The sequence below is a fragment of the Echeneis naucrates genome, chromosome 3, assembly GCF_900963305.1.
Source record: "Echeneis naucrates chromosome 3, fEcheNa1.1, whole genome shotgun sequence".
In the NCBI taxonomy this organism is placed as follows: Eukaryota; Metazoa; Chordata; class Actinopteri; order Carangiformes; family Echeneidae; genus Echeneis; species Echeneis naucrates.
This window is the reverse complement of record NC_042513.1, coordinates 10,664,621-10,682,363: the sequence shown is the minus strand read 5'-3', so window position 1 is coordinate 10,682,363 and position 17,743 is coordinate 10,664,621. Positions and strand designations below refer to the sequence as shown.

Sequence of the window (17,743 nt, the reverse complement as noted above, 5' to 3'; positions counted from 1 at the left end):
CGAAATCACACATCATAAGGGAGGGAGGAAGAAATCAGGATTATATACAACACTGCTTTTGTCAACATTAGAAACATGTGGCTATTATGGTCAGAATACTGGACAAAGGTGCTCACAACAGTGTCCTAGAGAAGCAAAAACAAACAATGTGTCATTCTGACTCAGTTTTTTTGTTTGTTTGTTTTCATGTATCTGTCCCAGCTACCCCCATCCACTGTGGGATTTACAATTATGGAGCATTGTCATAATTAGATTTAGCATGTCACACTTCCTTGTAACACAGAAATCTAGATTTGCAAGTTGAATTTTGGTAAAGACTGCTTGGCCTGAACATAGAGCAAATTATGTGAGAGGCAAAAGTAACATGAAAGACTTCGCATGAAGGGAGTGCCTCCAAAGGTGCCACAAGAACCTGACTAATTTAGAAAACTGGATTGTTTTGATTAACTAAAGAAAACAATACATTTTTGTCCATTCAATCAATTTTTTGCACTTATTTGCATTAAATGAATGTATCCCTTATCATCACAGTATTTATAGCACACATGTAATGTTTTCAATATTTTCAAACTTGCCATTTTTTATGTTGCAATGTGGGCACATGCTGGCAATGTTGAAAGGAGTCAGACAAGACTGTAGATGAAAGAACCAATTTACATGAAAAGGTCAACAGCCTTGGAAACGCATTTCACTTTAATGAGGTAAACCTGACTGATATAAGACAAAACATTTTCGAATGCGATCGTGAGTGTATTGAAATGTTTTAACCTTTACATAACAAATAATTCCCAACATTTAAAAACCTCACTAATGGATTTAATTTGAGCAGGGTGGAGTTTATTGGATGTGATTGCTCCACAGCTCTCGCAACGGAGCCCGAAACGGATATTTTGATTGGTTGGTAGATATCTCGGAGTTCTCGTCCCGTCTCGCGATACTGAAAATCCTTCCCGGTGAGAAGCGGCTCCGGAGCTGCAGTCAGTCGCTGCTGAGGCTGAGACGGAACACGGTCAGCCGGTCTCTGTGGCTGAGCCGCGATTTAATCGGAGGCAGCAGAAGTCGTATTGTTTGAAACTAACCAACCAACCGAAGACAGTAACCACCGACGGCCCCGAGCAGACAGCCGCTCTGCCCGACACCTTTTCCGCCCAGGTAAGGCTGCTGATATTGCGTCTTGTTGGCACCCTCTCTGTCCAGACACTCATATGCGGTGCTAGCTGGCATTTACACACTTCACTCTCACAGCGGCAGACACATTTAAATCCCAGCAGTGCTCGTCTCCTCCTCTGCTACACCTTACCCCGGAGAAACTCTTCACCGCCGAGTCTAAACAATCCGACCTCCGGCTCGTCGGCTGCTGTGAGCTGCACCGGAGACGGAGTGCAGCAACTTCAGACCTGATTGTTGACTGTCTCCAAGCAGACCCCCGTTAGCTTGTATGCTAACGACATATCTGCTCAGGATAAAGTGGCAGCTCGCTGGCTCTCTAGCTAGGTCGCTCTGTCCCCACATGAATATCAGCCGTTTAGATCAAATCCCCGTCGGAGAGTTTAAGATGGAGAGACACAAACACGACAGGATGTGTTGTGTTGTTGTTTTAGGTTAGAGACCCAGGAAACTTGTTCCACGGGTCGTTTGTTAGTTTTAACACCAGTTTAGCCGCTGGTTTCCTCCTAAGTTGTGTCTTTACCCGAGTGTTAACAGCACTTTGAAAAAGTTGTTAGCAAAAATGTTAAAATGAAGATGACCTCAAGTATAATGCCAGAAATAGTTTTTACATTACACCGTGTAGTCATCAGGAACAGATTTGATGTGGCCACTCTTTCATCACCACTCCTCCATGGTGCACTTATCACTTATCAGTCATATTATTTGCAGTATATTAGGCAACTTACCATGATGATGCCGGACGTCATCTTGTTGCTCAAGATATTTGTTTTTTGTTTTGTTTTTTTTTTATCTGGCTGTATGTTTAGGGGTCGTTGTCATGCTGCAGAACAAATTTAGGACTGATAAGAAGCCTCCCTGATGGAAAAGAATCTAAAGGGCCTAAAACCTTTACACGGTTTAGTCCTGTTTATTCTGGGACTCCTGTGTGTCTAACAGCTAGTGTTTTGGCTTTAATGTCGCTATCCTCAACCCCCCCCCCCCCACACACACACACACCCATAATTTCTCAGCCCACACGTGACACACATTTTTGCAGCTGTCCTATTATTATAGACCAAAGGGAAATCGCTGCTTTTGTCCAAGTGTGCTCCTGGGACTACTGTAATCAGAGGCACAATAGCACTAACTTTACTTCTTTGTAGCCAACACTGTCCTTGACTACACAGCTCCAACCGTCAAATCCCTATTTATCTTAGTAACTACACAGCTGTTAACAGCATGGATTGTTAAAGATCTTCTTTTGTTGGTATTTGGCTATTTTGAGGCCACTGTAATGCCCATATCCTTCTAAATATAAAGAGAAGATGCTTAATGTTTTATTGTCCTTTTCTTGAGCCAGGTCTTTCTTCTGCAATGATCTGCTCTTTTGGGAACCTTAGCTTGGTCAACAAAAACAAGATAGGGGGTTATCATAAACATATACAAGAAGGTCATGACAGTTGTTGACCATGACCAGGCAAGAGCCACTTGCACTTACATTACTGCTGAAAACCAAACGGCCCCTCAGGGGCAATAAATACTTTCTTATCTTTAAGGTTTTGGGTCACAGGCTCAGTATTTATTCCAAAAGCTATACACTGCGTAAAAATGAGATGAAGTGGTGCTTTTTACCACAATATGAATATTTATTACTATGAAGTAAAAATGCATATCGCTATATATATATATATATATATATATATATATATATATATATAGTTCTATTTTTCAACCCAAATTTAAAATTGGGTTAAAAAGTGTCCATCACACTTCACATCCTATGATTTCATAGAAAAGATGTGTTAAGTAATAAATGCAAAAAGAAGACTAACAAAATTATTTTATATGTAAATTTCGACAGATAGGCATTATATACACAATTTTAATACTGAACTCTCTTTCCATGGTTTCAATTAGCTCAGCTCAAGTTATGCTTTTATGTACCATAATTTCTTGTTATATATCAACCCATTTATATTCTTTAACCAACGTATATGCAGTGCAAATACTGGCCGATTTGCTTTATTGATCTAGCTGGCGATCATACTTAATTAATCCATTCATTTGGATGAAAATGAGGATTTCCCCAAAGGAAATTAAAATCCACTAATATAAATGTAAAATAGGGCATAGGCCATGGAATGATTTCCCTGTATACTACATGTAGTTCCATACAAGTTTTTTGTAATTAAAAACAGTTAAACTGAAAAAAATCTGTCGGCAATAGATAGCAAATGAGAAGATAGTTGTTGTTGCTTTTTCTGGAGGTCTTATATCATTTATTTCTCTGCTGGTCTGTGCTTTGTATGATCTTTGAGCCTGTCAATTCCCTAAGAATGTCATACTGTAGGTTCCAGTTGGTGTTGGAACATAATGGATAACCTCATGTCAATGCTACCAAATAATTAGTGATTTAAAGGAAGTCATTTATATCGACTTGTTTGGAGGGTCATAATTCAAATAGTGATGATGTGTGTTGCAGACTTTCTGCAATTTGAATGTCGTATGTAAAAGCTGCAACACAATGTTTGTTTGTTGTTGTTGTTTTTTTTTATTTGATAGCTGACTCACATTTACCTCAAAAACTGTCATGAGTATGTCATAGTGTTTCTAAAATGTATGTCCTATTCTTTAGGCTTTAAAATAAAGCTGCAACTTGCAATCCTTAATGGTGTAAAAACAATCTGATTAACCCAGCTGGATTTTTGGTCAGTCACAGAGTTATACATTTTTTGTTCATCGAGGGGTCAAGAAAAACAGTTGAAGCTTCAGTTTACTGAAAATCAAAATGTGTTAAAACATTGGGGAACAAATTTCGGTACCCATGTCCAGCAGCATACAGAATGAAACAATGAATGAATTCCAATGATTAGTCCAAAGCCCTATAATAAATTAATGAAACACATCGTAAAGAGAAACCATGCTAAGAGAATAGTGCTTCATTAATCACAAGCATTCACAGCAGTAACTGATTTAAGTCAGGGAGTTCTTAACCCTCACACCACCTTCAAAAAACTTGTACTTTAGCCTCTTTTAATAAAAATTTTTTATGTAAAGAAAAATACTTAAACACACACAAATTAAAGTCTTCATGTTTAACTTGATATAATACTTGACAAGCAGAGCTAATAAAACACTAGGCAGCTGAAAAATCAAAAGTGGAAATTTCTACATCTAAGTAGGCACTAGACTGCACAACTAAAGTCTTCTTTAAAAACTTTCAGGGCATTTATTTAATCTTTCCTTTATTCATTCATCTTCTACCACTTATCCGTCACAGGGCCAACACAGGGCCAACACAGGGCCAACACAGGGCCAACACAGGGCCAACACAGGGCCAACACAGGGCCAACACAGGGCCAACACACAGAGACCAACAACCACTCACACTCGCAGTCAGACCTACAGACAATTTAGGGACACCAAATAACCCAAACATGATGTCTTTGGACGATGGGAGGAAACCCATGCAGGCACAGGGAGAACATGCAAACGCTATACAGAAAAAATCGAGTCATATAAGAAACGTGATTCTCATTTAATACGATTCAGAATTGATTTAAAGTGCCCCGAAATTGATTTCAAATAAATAATTAAATAAATAAAACAAATCCGCTGGCTGTCCCTCTCCATTTTGTATCCTGACATCCTGATGTGACCACAGAGCCGGCTCTGGAACATACACATTTGCAGCACCAAAACAAGGAGGAAACTACAATAATGGAGGAAAGAGAGCTTCAACCAGCCCCATCCTCGTTGAAGGCAAATATTTGGACTAATTTTGGTTTTTACCTGGAGTCCTATAAAATCTGTTTTATTTTTTCCCAAAATTCCTTTAAAAATTTTCCCATATCTGGTCTGATCTGGTCTGGTCTAGTCTCTGGTTTCTGGAAGGGTCCGGCCTTTGGTCTGGTCACTGAGACATGTTCATGCCCCCACTGGGAATCGAACCGCACTGGCGCATTGGCGGCAATTAATAGGAGTGAGTGTGTAGAGGAATGTGCTAACAGCAACTTTTTGAGTCTTTTTTTTTTTTTGGAATACATATACTGAGAGCTGTTGCCAGGCAGCTAATTAGGTACGCACCATCTGAGAAGACAGAATATGCTATATTTGACAAGAAAATACTATGTGTGTTGGTGAACAGTGTGAAGCAGAGAATCTTATAATGCTTCATTAGGAAGACAATTTCTTCTCAGTGATACTTAAAATACCAACAAGCAATTTAGACTCTAAGAAAGAGCTTTAAAAATCATAAATCTTAGAAACTGCCAAAATAATCCTTTCGTCACTGGTATTGATCCACAGCTTTATCCACCCCTCTTAGATGTGTTAAGGCCATTATCTGCCCTCTTGGGAAAAAAAGGCAGTATGAAGTGAATATCTGCTATCATACTACAGTTCTGTTACATATCCTTGTTATATTTTAGATTGCCTGTTTGAAAATGTATTTATTGTAACTCCAGGTTAGGTGGGAGACCTGAGGAGTAAATGGTATTCCTCTGAAATCATGACTTTGTGAGGAATTTTTTTTTACATACAAGTCTAATCTGCACTAATGGACACAGACATGGTCATGAAGACCTTTGCTGTTTTGTTCACAGCTTCTGGTGTCTTGGCAGGGTTTAGGGCTTATACAATTTTTACCAAATCCTCTTAACTCAATAGTGTTAAACGTGTCACAGTTGTAGTCTCCATCTCCCCAAATTCAGTTTGTCAGCTCCACTCAAAACATGTAAAAAACAGGACCTTATCTTGTGCTATCTGCTGTGCAGTTTTGTTTTACTGTTGATGTATACCCTTCCAAAACCATTTCAGTCTCTTCTTTGATGACTGCCCTTAATCAGTACATTTCACTAGACTTCGTGAACAATCGAGTGTCCTTGTGGCTGAAGTTCTTGTTTCAAATGGTAATATGTATTAAACTTTACTTCTTTATGCCCTTATTTGAGGTATCTGTGCTCCAGAGTGGGAGCAATGTAAAAACCAGATATGCAGCTTGTAACATGTCAAGGCCTCCACTCAGTTCATTGCAGTAATGGCATCATCAAATCCAAGAGCTTTGCTTGTTGCCTTTCATTTACCTACCTTGGGTTCTACACTTACCTATTAAGGAAAGTCATTACCTGTTATTACATTGTTATACCCAAGGTTTTTAACCAAGTCTAAACATGCCTGTCTCAAAAAGAATCTAAAATAGCCAAGTTTAGACCTGATTACAGTCTCATGTGCAGGACAGTCATCTGCCTGTGGCTTGACTTTCTTAAACAATAATCAATATGCGAACAGTGTTTAAAATCTTTGTCATCTAAGAAACACCTGGCGTTAGCCGATGGTACTAATTTAGTCAACCTTATCACATTTTGTTCTTGGCTTCAGCAACCATTCGTGTGATGAAGTGTCAACTGATATATTTGCCCAACTTATTTTCTACTGTCTTTATTTCAAATTGTGCCACAAACATATTAATATGAAAGTTTTCTGTTTGTTCATCTTACGTGATTCCAAATTTTGGATGATGCATTTTCATTTTCTCATTTGAAGATAGAAACAAGCATAACATTTATTTTCATCTGTTTACAAGTCCTGTTTTGAATGTCTATCATTGTAATTAAGCTTTAAAGGAAAGGGCTGTGTGAGCCAGAGTCTTTCCCCACACTCATGAGTCTTTCCCCACACTCATGAGTCTTTCCCCATCTGTCTCTCCACTGGCAGCCCAAAAAGCAATAATGTTGCCAAATTCTTGGCAGAGGGCATTCAAATACCAATATTCCTTATTTTATCAGTCTGTGGTGTCCTTGTCACTTAGTTTTAAGTCCATGAACTTTGGAATATGCTCATATATGTGACTGGCTAAATAATCATAATTTAACTAAGTAGCATCTTACTAGCTTTTTCTTTGATCCAGCATGCTGGGAGGGATTTAGTCAAGTAATGTGCAGGAAATGTGGTCTCATAGTAGGGGATCCTCATGATGAACTAACTTCATTTGTCAGGTACATCTTTTCACATGATTAGCCCAAAATGACCATCCTGCTAGTTTTTTTTTTTAAGTTTTTTTTTTCTGTTGAATTTTAAGAAAGCTGGCTTTAAATGAGCTGTTTTTTTTTCCATAATCCTCAAAATCCTCCAGCGGCATGGAATCAGTCAGACTGGCTGCCTTGTGCTAGCTCGGCTTTTGGGACTGGTTACAGTCCTGTCTCACTCATGCTCTTGTCTGCTCAGTGAATGTCAAATATTAGTAAAACTGAGCAGTTCTATTTCCATTTTACAGCTAGGATTTATGTGTTACCACTTTACCTCAGCGGGTGTCACTGACTCATCTGGGACTCTTTAGTCCTCCTGGTGACCTCCATTTTTGAGTTCCTAGTTGAGTGATTTTGAGGAGAGCTCAAAAATGCAGTAATAAAATGGGACAGTTTTTACTGTCCTTCAGAGTCCACCCATGTCATTTTCTGCAGCATCCCAATCCCCATAATTAGAAGTGCCGAATGTTTTCTCTCTGGGCACTTAAACACTCCCACTTTGGACTTTGTGTGTGAATGTCCACTTGCTCTCTTAACGTTGGGAAAGAAAGTGCTTTAAGTTAGTTTCGCCACATATACTATTTAATTCTGCATAAAAAAACTTTGGAAGACAACAGAGCCGCTGCTGTCAAAAGAAAAGAAGTATGTGGCTGAGTGTTGAGTTGCTTTCTATTAGAATAATACCTTGTCAAAAGAATAGCCATTAAGAGCTATTAAGAGCTGCTGGGAATGGCTTATGGTTGAAACCAAGCTATTGTATGATCTTCCTTCAGCTTCCCCAAATGATGTTGATTTGTGATAGTCGCTTTGTATCTGTCCCACTGCTGTAGCTGCTTGAGCTTGCTCATGCTGGGATTTGTCTTTAATACAGACAAAGCCAGGTTGCATCATAGTGTCTAATAATAGGCTTTTGGAAAAATGTCTGCATGCTTGACACTTCCCAAAGTCTTAACCCCTGTGGCCAAAATTTACCCCACTAACTATGATTAGCACAGTGCACCTCATAACCAGATAACTAAGCTTAGAGCTTGAAAGGTGGAAGAACAACATGAACTTTAAGATTGAACTAAATTGTTTGAGGACATTGTATTACACAGAGGACAGCCTTTCCAGATCCTCATCGTGTCACTATAAAATGGGCAAAAGGGGCTACAACTACAATTAGCATGCTGTACTTGCTTGATAGCAAAACCTGCTTAAATTTCTGACGACTCAAAGGTTCATTCACCTGGCCATTTTCTTGTTTGTCTAGCCTACATTATTTATTCATTTCTGGCAGTGGGTTGAGGGGGTGGATGAGTCCAGACCCTCTGTGGGATACCCTGCTCTTAACCCGAGCCCCGTGACCCTTCCCCCATCACCCCACAATGCTAAGCATCAACCAATCAGAACAACAGGCTTTCCAGCGAATTATAACACTGTCCAGGGAGCAACCTACTCTGGCTGGCTGGTTTATGATCACATCAGGACAACATGTGTCTTTTACCCACATGTGTGAGCCAACAATGTAGTCCTGGCCGCCTCAGCTAGAGCTGACTCTTGTAGCATTCTGACTTCCAAGCGTCTATTCCAAGGCAGTAAATAGATAGGCCACCATGTTGCCCCTCAGCTTACTGAAGGCAGAACCCCTCTCCAGTATTTTCTGACGCACTACATACTTGTCATCAGTCACTTGTCAGACAGTTGTTGTCCATTATACAGAGGTTATAACACGTTATAACAGAGGTTAAAAAAACTTGGCACAGGCTGAACCAACATGTTTGTCTATCCTGTCTTTGGCTGTCAGTGTTTGTGCCAAAGGGGTGTGTGTTTATTGGCTTTTGATTTTTTTTCTTTGTAGTTTTATGTTCAGAATCCTTTAAAATTATACATAATTGAACTTTATCAAATGAAATGCAAATAAATTCTGGTAGTTAATAATATTTTGACCAATTTTTAAAGCAATAATGCCAAACATCTAAATATGGCTTCTTAATCATTTATGTCATATTAAACAAATTTTTTTAGCAAAGTAACACACTATTTTGGACTGTGCTACACAAACTCTAAAATCAGAAGTAAAACGTTAGAGCAGTCAACCATGATCTCAATGCAGCACAGTGAAAGTGTCTTCACTGTACTTTGAATTATTAATATCATTTTAGTTTAACCCTTCTAAACTGAAGATGCCTACTGTCCGTCTGGACTTTTTGCTTAATTTAACTATTAACGGGCCAGAAAGCGTCCTGTCAGTAAGTGCTTTTTCCCATTTTTCCAGAACACTAAAACGTTCGCTATCGGGCGGATTCGAGTAGAATAACCATAATGACCCTATATTAGCAATGAAATGCAACTTCTCAGTTTTCAGAAACTGCTGGAATTTCTCCAACAGAGCAAACATTTGCAAATTTACGGTAATTGGAAGTGCAGTGGGTGCCGGTGACAGACTCGGCTTAGAAGGGTTAATCTGAGTCAAAAGCTGGAAAATGGCAGCTCTGAGAACTAAATTCAGTCCAAAAGTAATATGGTATTTATGAATGAGGTTTTGTTTTGTTTTGTTTTGTTTTTTAATTCAGCTTGCCAACTGAACTGCTCAGCACATGAAGCTTGTGTAGGAAAATGTCCCTGGACTGTAATTTTGCATTCACTCTCTTGAATGCCATTTGCTCTTGCTCTTGGCTAAAGTATGTCTTTGTTCATTGTTAGTAGCGATCTTTACAACTTGACAAACTCCAATGTTACAAATGTTGGGAGATTCAACTTCTATGAGCAAAATTAGCCTTCCTCAACCCTGCTTGGACAATGTCTCTGTGACATTCACACTTGACATTCAACTTCCAAATGAAGTTTTCCTTCTTTTGAGGTAGGAGGCGCAACCTTGGCTTTGGAGACCTGTTAAGGCTTTATTAGACTGACTGGCTGGACAAACTAAGCTCAGAAGATGTCCCATTAGAGTTTTGCTACAGTCAGTGCACCTGCTCCATCAGCACTTTGAGTTTTTCTTTGTGGATCCGTTGAACTATTATGTCTAGACACTTGGTCATATCTAAATACTTAAGATAAACTACCTGGGGTCAACAGAGCCTCCATTTTCAGTTGATTTATACTGAAGGTACCCAGTTTCTCAACCATTTATTATTAATGTACAATACCTTCACAAAGTACTTAGGCCCATCCCCCTTTTTTCCCCCATGTTTTCACTGCTGTCTAATGCACAATCACGTCACTTTGTTTTTCCTATCACACCCCATCCCCCAACAAAGGGAAAGCACAATTTTAGGCCTTCTTGCAGATTTATCCAAACAATGGCAGGGACAAAGACACTGGTCAGGATTTAAGGTTAGTAAAATGGAGCAAACAACAGAGATGCCTTTTAAATAAAACTTGTTTCAGAGTTGTCTGGACCTTAGACTGAGCAAACGGTTCAACTCCCCACAGAACAAGGACCCAGAGCATGCAGCCAAGCCAGATCACAGGAGTGGCTTAGGGAGAACCCTGTGAATGTCCTTGACTGGATCAGCCAGAGCGCTGACTTGAACCCAATCCAACATCTTTAGTGAGTCTTAAAAATGGCTGACCACTGAGCGTTCCCATCCAACCTGACAGACCTTGAGAGAATCTGTAGACAAGAATGGGAGAGAAAAAAAACCCACATTCAGCCAAGCGAAAGTTTTTTTGCTTTGTCATTGTGATGCAGTGAGCGTAGATTGTCGGGGGTTGGGATACTTTCCCAAAGCACTGTAGGTTACTGTAATTAAATGTAACAGAGCCATCATTAAAGATATGAAATTCAACACTGCCTGTGCTGGTATGATAAGTGTGCACAGCAAGAAAGGTCTATTTTTACACACTTAAACTAAGAGTTACAAAAAGACAGATATTGATCTAGTCGCCAGGGTGACTAACAGAATTTTGCATGATCTTTGATAATATACAGTGCCCAGTGCCATTTGTAATCACCGCAAAAAAAGTGTGCTCTTTTCATATGAACAATATGGAGTCATTTGAATGTGAGCAAGAAGTTGCCTCTTCCAGACGTTTTTTACAGTAATAATCTTCACTTGTCACAGTAGGAAAAGTGCAAGTGTTACTAATAACTTTAACAATGGATTTGGTGTCTGCCATTATAGTGCATCAGTGAGGACATGTATTACAGAGCCCAGGAACTGTCAGATTTACTTATTTACATTTTTCTTCTGAGACCAAAACATCTCATGGGGAAAAGGCCTGTTAGGCTTTGATTGTAATAATGCTCAGCTCAATATTTGACTTTTCCAGTGTTAAACTGATTATGTGCATGTTAACGAAGTTGTTGTGACGTTTTTAAAGGTCTCCAATTGTTTGGACAATGTTTATGATTTCTGCTAATGAACTTCCGCTTAAACTGGCAGGCCAAGGAGGATTTAAGTTGTTGACAGGTCAATTTCAGACAATGTTGCTCAAATATTACCTCATAATTAGAGCAACATTTTTAACATGACAGACAGTACAATAGCTCACTGGTGTACACTGTTGCGTCATACCAAGATGATTTAAATCTTCTGGCCTTTATGAATGGAGTTTGATCTTTCCTCATGGATGGGTTTTCCTCATCAGGTCTACAGACATGTAGCCTTTTGATGACCTCAACAAAAATTAAATATACAATGAATTATTAATGTGCAATTCTAATTGTAAGCTTTTAAACTTGTGAAAAGATTTTCTCAAATTTGAAGTTTAGTTCCGTTAAATGTTTGTTAAAAATCACTAAACTTTATTTATTAGTAATCTTTTGCCTGATCCTTTAAATAGAACAAGAGTTTAGTGTGTAAAATTTCTCATAAACACCCTGACCACTCGTGCTTGTCATGTCTGGAGACCGTATTAGCTATTTTACGTGTATTTATAATGTTTTGCAGGATTTACAGATTTACTTATTTATTTATTTATTTATTTTTAAATATGCCATATAATTATGTATCCTGCTGAAGGCAGCAAGCTTCTGCTGCTGCCTCAGAAACAGAACTGAATTTACCTTTTTATCTCCATTTTGCAGCTGAATAAATCGGCTTTGCTGTACCATCTAGGTACAGGCGTGTCTGCTCTGCTTCTTCACTGCCCATTACCTACTACATAACTGCACCAATGTCTGAGCAGCACATTTGCCATTCAGCTCAGCTCAGACACCAATGACAAAATTGATGGACTATGGCTATCTCAATGTCATATCTTCAACCCACTCTATTCATCTCCTTATAAAAGAGACCCTTTAATTGGTCAGTTAAAAGAAAAGCATGGTAGGGATGACAAATACTGCTTTTTTTTAGGGTTTTGTTTATTGAACCTTTTGACTCATTGTTTCTGTTTAGCATTGGTCCAGATTTTTGTCTTTAGATTGTGAAGTAGCAGTTATAAATGCTGTTACATTAAATGTTTGATTTATCTTCATCAATGTTTGTGTAACTAACTGAATTTGAGCTTCCATGACATGTTTTATCAGTGAGACCAAGAGCATGATATTCCTGAATCTCCAAACCTACAAGCAAATGCTCATGTAATAGCCTTAATACCCTTAACATATTTATCTTTGGCTACACACTTATTACATGCGGATAAAGTAGAAGGAAGGAAGTGGCCGAAGAGCTACAGAGAGAGGATGGAGATATTTATCAAAGAACAATTACAGGGAAGAGAGAAATCTCGAGATTGACAGGGCTCAGGCGGCGCAATAATTTGCTTGGAAAGGCATCTTTTTGGTTACTTTGCAGAATGTAGCAAAGACATGGTCTTCTTGAAAGAGCCATTTTTACATCACCTCAAGGCTTTTACCTTTCCCTCTGAACAAGCACATCTCTTGATTGCTAGACGTGTTCAGCCTTGTTGCTGGATGGCCTGCACACTCCTGACATTTCTGGCTAATTCTTAAGCTCAGTGAGACTTGATGCTTTGATGGAAAGTTTGAGATATTTTTTTTTTTATTTATTTACTGGTTGTCAACAGAAGCAAATTTTTCACTTCACCAATTCGTATATAGCCGTTGAAACATCACTATAACAACATCTTTCCTTTGCCAAATGAGTGACTCCTGATCAGACTTGAGCAGAGCTTGATTATGAGCTGATCATTTGAATCAGGTGTGTTGGAGCAGGAAACCTCTAAAACATGCAGGACAGTGGCCCTCCAGGACCGGAGCTGGAGACCTCTGCTGTAGGCTATATGTTGTATAGCGCAACACGCCCTCTGTAAAAGTCAACAAATGGTCATGCTCCATCAGACCATCCATAATGCCTCAGTGCCGGACAAAGAGGAAGTTGATCTTCTGCATGAACGCAAAGAATGGACCCCAGGTTTTCCAAAATGTATTATCTGAGCCACTAAGAGAGAGTCAGATTTTTTTCTAAAACAAGAAAATTAAGGACATCTCTCACCCAGTGTGTCTGAGATGGCGGGGCGGTTGACTTTCAGTTGACCAAAATCAGTCTTCTAGCCAGAAGGGTGACAAAGGCCAACCACTTTTTTTACTTTCAGGCATGTATTAAAGGCAAAATCCCAAACAACATTCTGAGGGCACACAATTCTTCATTGACCCCTGTTATCTCTGACAAAGATCCAGAAATTCCGGTATTCCTGAGTATTTAAGTTTTGACATATTTTAATCAAATATTTGATTAAAATGTCCATGAGGAAATTAGTGTTTTGTATTTTTTCCTGCAGATGAAAGGACAAACAGCAAAACTCACTATCAGGCTAACTCTAATCTCTTTGCAAAGTGGTTCTTAATTTTTTCACTGCAACAAAAGTGCCATTATTAAATCAACATGTTTGTCTCAGAGCCACTTTCACAACTTGAAAAGCTTTTCAGTGGGACCTTGTTTTTGTAATTACTTGTACAAAGACCTCTGGCAAGTCGAAACGTACATTTGGAACCTGACCCTAGATTTTCCAAGGAAAAATTTAATAAACACTTCCTTTTTCACAAAGAAATTCTCATTACTTCATACCCTCCTCCACCTCAAAACACAACAGTACCTTTCCATTGTCATACCCTCATTACAGTTCCCCACCCAGCAGAGCAAAGGGAGGAATTCGAGAATGAATCTCGAGTCTTCCAAAATCTCAGTACATTTTTACACAGAATAAAGAAGCATAACACCTTATGCATAGAACATGACACACGTAACTTATTAATGCAGTAGATGTAGTCTGCATTTGGCTATTACTGGAAGTGAGACAACTGAGTTTGGTTTACTTGAATGTGTCTGTTATGATCAATGACCTGAAACATTTTAGTGTCCTACTTTTGTGTCTTTGTTTTTTGTTTTTTCTATTTCTGCCTCTCTTGCACTCTGTTTTCTCTGCCAGGAGTTTTGTTATTTTATGAGCAAGACTCTCAGATTGAGGAATATTTATATATGCATATGCAGAATCCAGAGAGGAGTAGAAGCCCTCTCTCAGGAGCCCTTTGTTCCCCTTGCCTTTATTTTCTCATTCCATCATATCTGCTGGAGATCGGGCGATATATACCATCAAAGCCTTTTTGAAGCCTCCCACCCTCTTCCAAAATCCTTTTGATTTCCGATAGCATGATCTGTTTAATATTCCAAACTAGTCGGTGGCCTTTTCAGAGAACTAACAAGGTTCTGAAGATGCAAGTCTTGTCTTCATGTGAAAGGCAGCTGGGACACAGCCCTCATCTTTTTCAGAGCTCCCTGCAAGTTCAGAGCTGTTCATCAGATACACATGCCGATAAGACACGCTCTCGAGTCATTCGTCTTTCTGTGCTCGGTTGGCCCATCCCCTTTCCTGTCAAAGACGCCCTGTTTCCTTCATTCTGGGTGTGGTTCTCTTATTATTATTTCTGCCATTAAATATTAGTTTGTTATCACTGTGTGAAGGTTAAAATGTATTACAGTGAGTTTATATGGATCTGCCTCATTTTAGAGCTGAAATGATTGGTTGATGAAATGATCAACAGAAAATGAATTGGCAACCATTTTGGTGATTGATTAATATTTCATGAGAGAAGATGTGTCACATTCACTGGTTCCAGTTTCTGTTCTTTGGCTGTTTTCCCTCTGTTTTGTATTGTAAGTGATCCCTAGGTGCAGACTTGGCTCATTATAGAGAAATGAGATAAATCTGAACACAATGTGCTGACCTTCACCTTTGGGTTTTCAGCATATGGTGCTTTGCTACAGTGGTTGATGCTGCTTTGGTGGCTTTAAGTTTACTATTTCCTTTTTTTGCATACTTTGTGAAAAGCTGAATAATTCCTATGTACACAGCTTTGGTGCTGGTGTGTGTGTGTGTGCATTTATTTACGCAGTCTGTGGCTTATTACTAGAGTCTGATAGTATAGTCTTTCCATCAGCAGCGTTTGCTCACAAGCATGAAAGGGGAGTTCACTGCAGAGAGCACCACAGAGGCTTGACAGGCACCAGGGGTATTTACACAGCTTCCAAAAACTTCCAATCTCTTATTTACTTTTATCTTGGCTTCCTTTCACAAGCTTGCCTTTACTGCCTCCCACTCCAAGCCTTATTCTCTCATCCTGTATTCTTCACTTTAGAGTTGGAGTGCAGAGCAGGAATGGTTCTCAGACACACTTCAGATTTCAAGTGTCTCTGTTTTGCACTGCATTTGTGCACTGACTCCATCTGCCTCCCTAGACCCTGTTTGTTTTTAATGCCTCTGCCGTTAACTGTGTCAGTCTAGCACTGATCTAATAACTGCTTGGAAAAAGTAGATTGAAGTATATGTTTCTTGAAAAAAAAAAAAAAAAAAAAAAAAAAGCTTGACTAATTCCTAATGCCAGAGGTGGAGTGTGGAAGTATATCGTTTTTAGGGCATTCACAAAAGAATATTTTCTGCATTGGAAAGAAGAGAGCAAACAGTGGGTGAACAGCTGTGCACAATCTGGGTGTCGGTAGCTTCAACAGATCTGTTTTTTTTTTCACATGCACAAAAGGGAGCTACAGAGCCCCTAAATGGTATGCAAAGTACCACCAAATAGCATCAGAATTTACTGTCTATACACCTGAATGCTTGTGACAGCCACAACACGTCTCTGGTCATGTGACGCAGGCCCACTGAAACCCTCTTTGTTCCCTAAATCTAGTGTGAAAATTAGCCCAATGTTTTGAGTGTTGGGAGAGGTTGGCATGGGGCCAGTGCTTGGGAAGAATATTCTTAGGATTGTCAACTGGCTTGGGCGTGTGCATGAATTTAATTCTGCTAGAAGAATCTCATTGAAAGGTGCATAAAGCAATTATTGGGGTTTGGGTTTTTTGAACGAAAAGTGTTGTATTGTCAGTGTTTCGTTTGCTGGCCAATGCATATTCTTTTGATTTAATTAGCATTGACGTAGAGGAATTATATTATCTGGTTTGAGTCTATATTAAGTACCCCATGCCCAGACTAATTTTTTTATTGGTTTTGACAAGTCATTATCAATATGAGAATTAGCTAGAATTAAAAAAGTTTTCTGGAGTGCATTTTCTTTGTTTAACCTTTGGTGTAAAACATGCATAATGCAAATTAGTTATCAAGGAGACACCCTCTCTTTTTTTCTGAATCCTCTAAATTTAGCCTGTTTCTCTTCTTTACAGATACATAACAAAAGGGGGCCACATGAATATTGGTTCTGACTTGACAAACAGCTGTGTGCTGTCAAAGACACATCACTAACTCCTACAAACTTCAGCTCTATTTGAATTTGGACCACAAAACGGTCGAAGTTGATGAAATGTGTGACAGGAAGTTGTATGTGACATTTAAGCAGCTTGCTCCAACTCTGGTAGCAGAAATCTCAATCTACTCAAGCTCTTCACTTTGTAGAATTCTTGGACATTGCTCTAGGCATCAGATGGTCAGTAATAGCTGGCACCATGGTGGCATTAGTGGTGCAATCATTCAATGTTTGGCCAGACTGACTGCAGAGAAGATATATGTATTACGAATGTCCAACAGATGGGTCTCCATCCATTTTTTTTTTCACCCGTGTCCGCTTGTGTCAGGATGGCAGCAAATGCAGTATGAATAAAATAATTAATGACCTAATATCATTATATATATATCAAAGAAATCTCCTCAAGCTAATGTTCCAAATGTATTCACAGGAGTGGTCCATAAAGTTGATGTTCTTGATTCATATTCAAGGCGTCAGCCCCTTGCTTAAGAAAGGTCGATTGAATAGGACAGTATGTGAAGGCTTTGAGAATGGTGTCATTGCAGTGCTAAGCTTAGAGAGCTACATGCTAAGCCATCTTGAAGAGGTGCAGCAGAGTGCGGCTTGGCTTTCACCAGCCTTGATTACCCTCCTCTAGAGATTGTTTGCGTAACTCACACTTTGCCCTGCTGCAACCTCAGCTTTAGAAAAGCAACTTCTTTTAAAGCTTAAATGTAAACATTTGTCTGAAAAAAGTCACACTTCATCTTGCAGTTGGAAGCCAGTGCATTGTATTTTGTTGTATCTCAAATAAAACACCATGACTAGGGTGCTCATTTAAAATTAAACATTGAAATATAAAAAAAATTGTCATAATTTCTGGTACATAACAAAACACCACAAAAAGTCTCAGCTATTTTTTAAAGGTGTATTTTTTATTTAT

The 17,743-nt window shown here is 39.0% G+C and overlaps 1 protein-coding gene across 3 annotated transcripts in view; it reads left to right on the top strand.

The window, feature by feature from the left end:
* The first annotated feature begins 1,000 nt into the window (after positions 1–1,000).
* The window catches only part of glceb (glucuronic acid epimerase b), a 42,863-nt gene continuing 26,120 nt past the window's right edge, over positions 1,001–17,743 (top strand). For all 3 annotated transcript variants that reach the window (XM_029498123.1, XM_029498121.1, XM_029498122.1), the window contains exon 1: positions 1,001–1,152. The gene's annotated coding sequence lies outside the window, so the exon portion shown is untranslated. The remainder of the gene's footprint in view (positions 1,153–17,743) is intronic.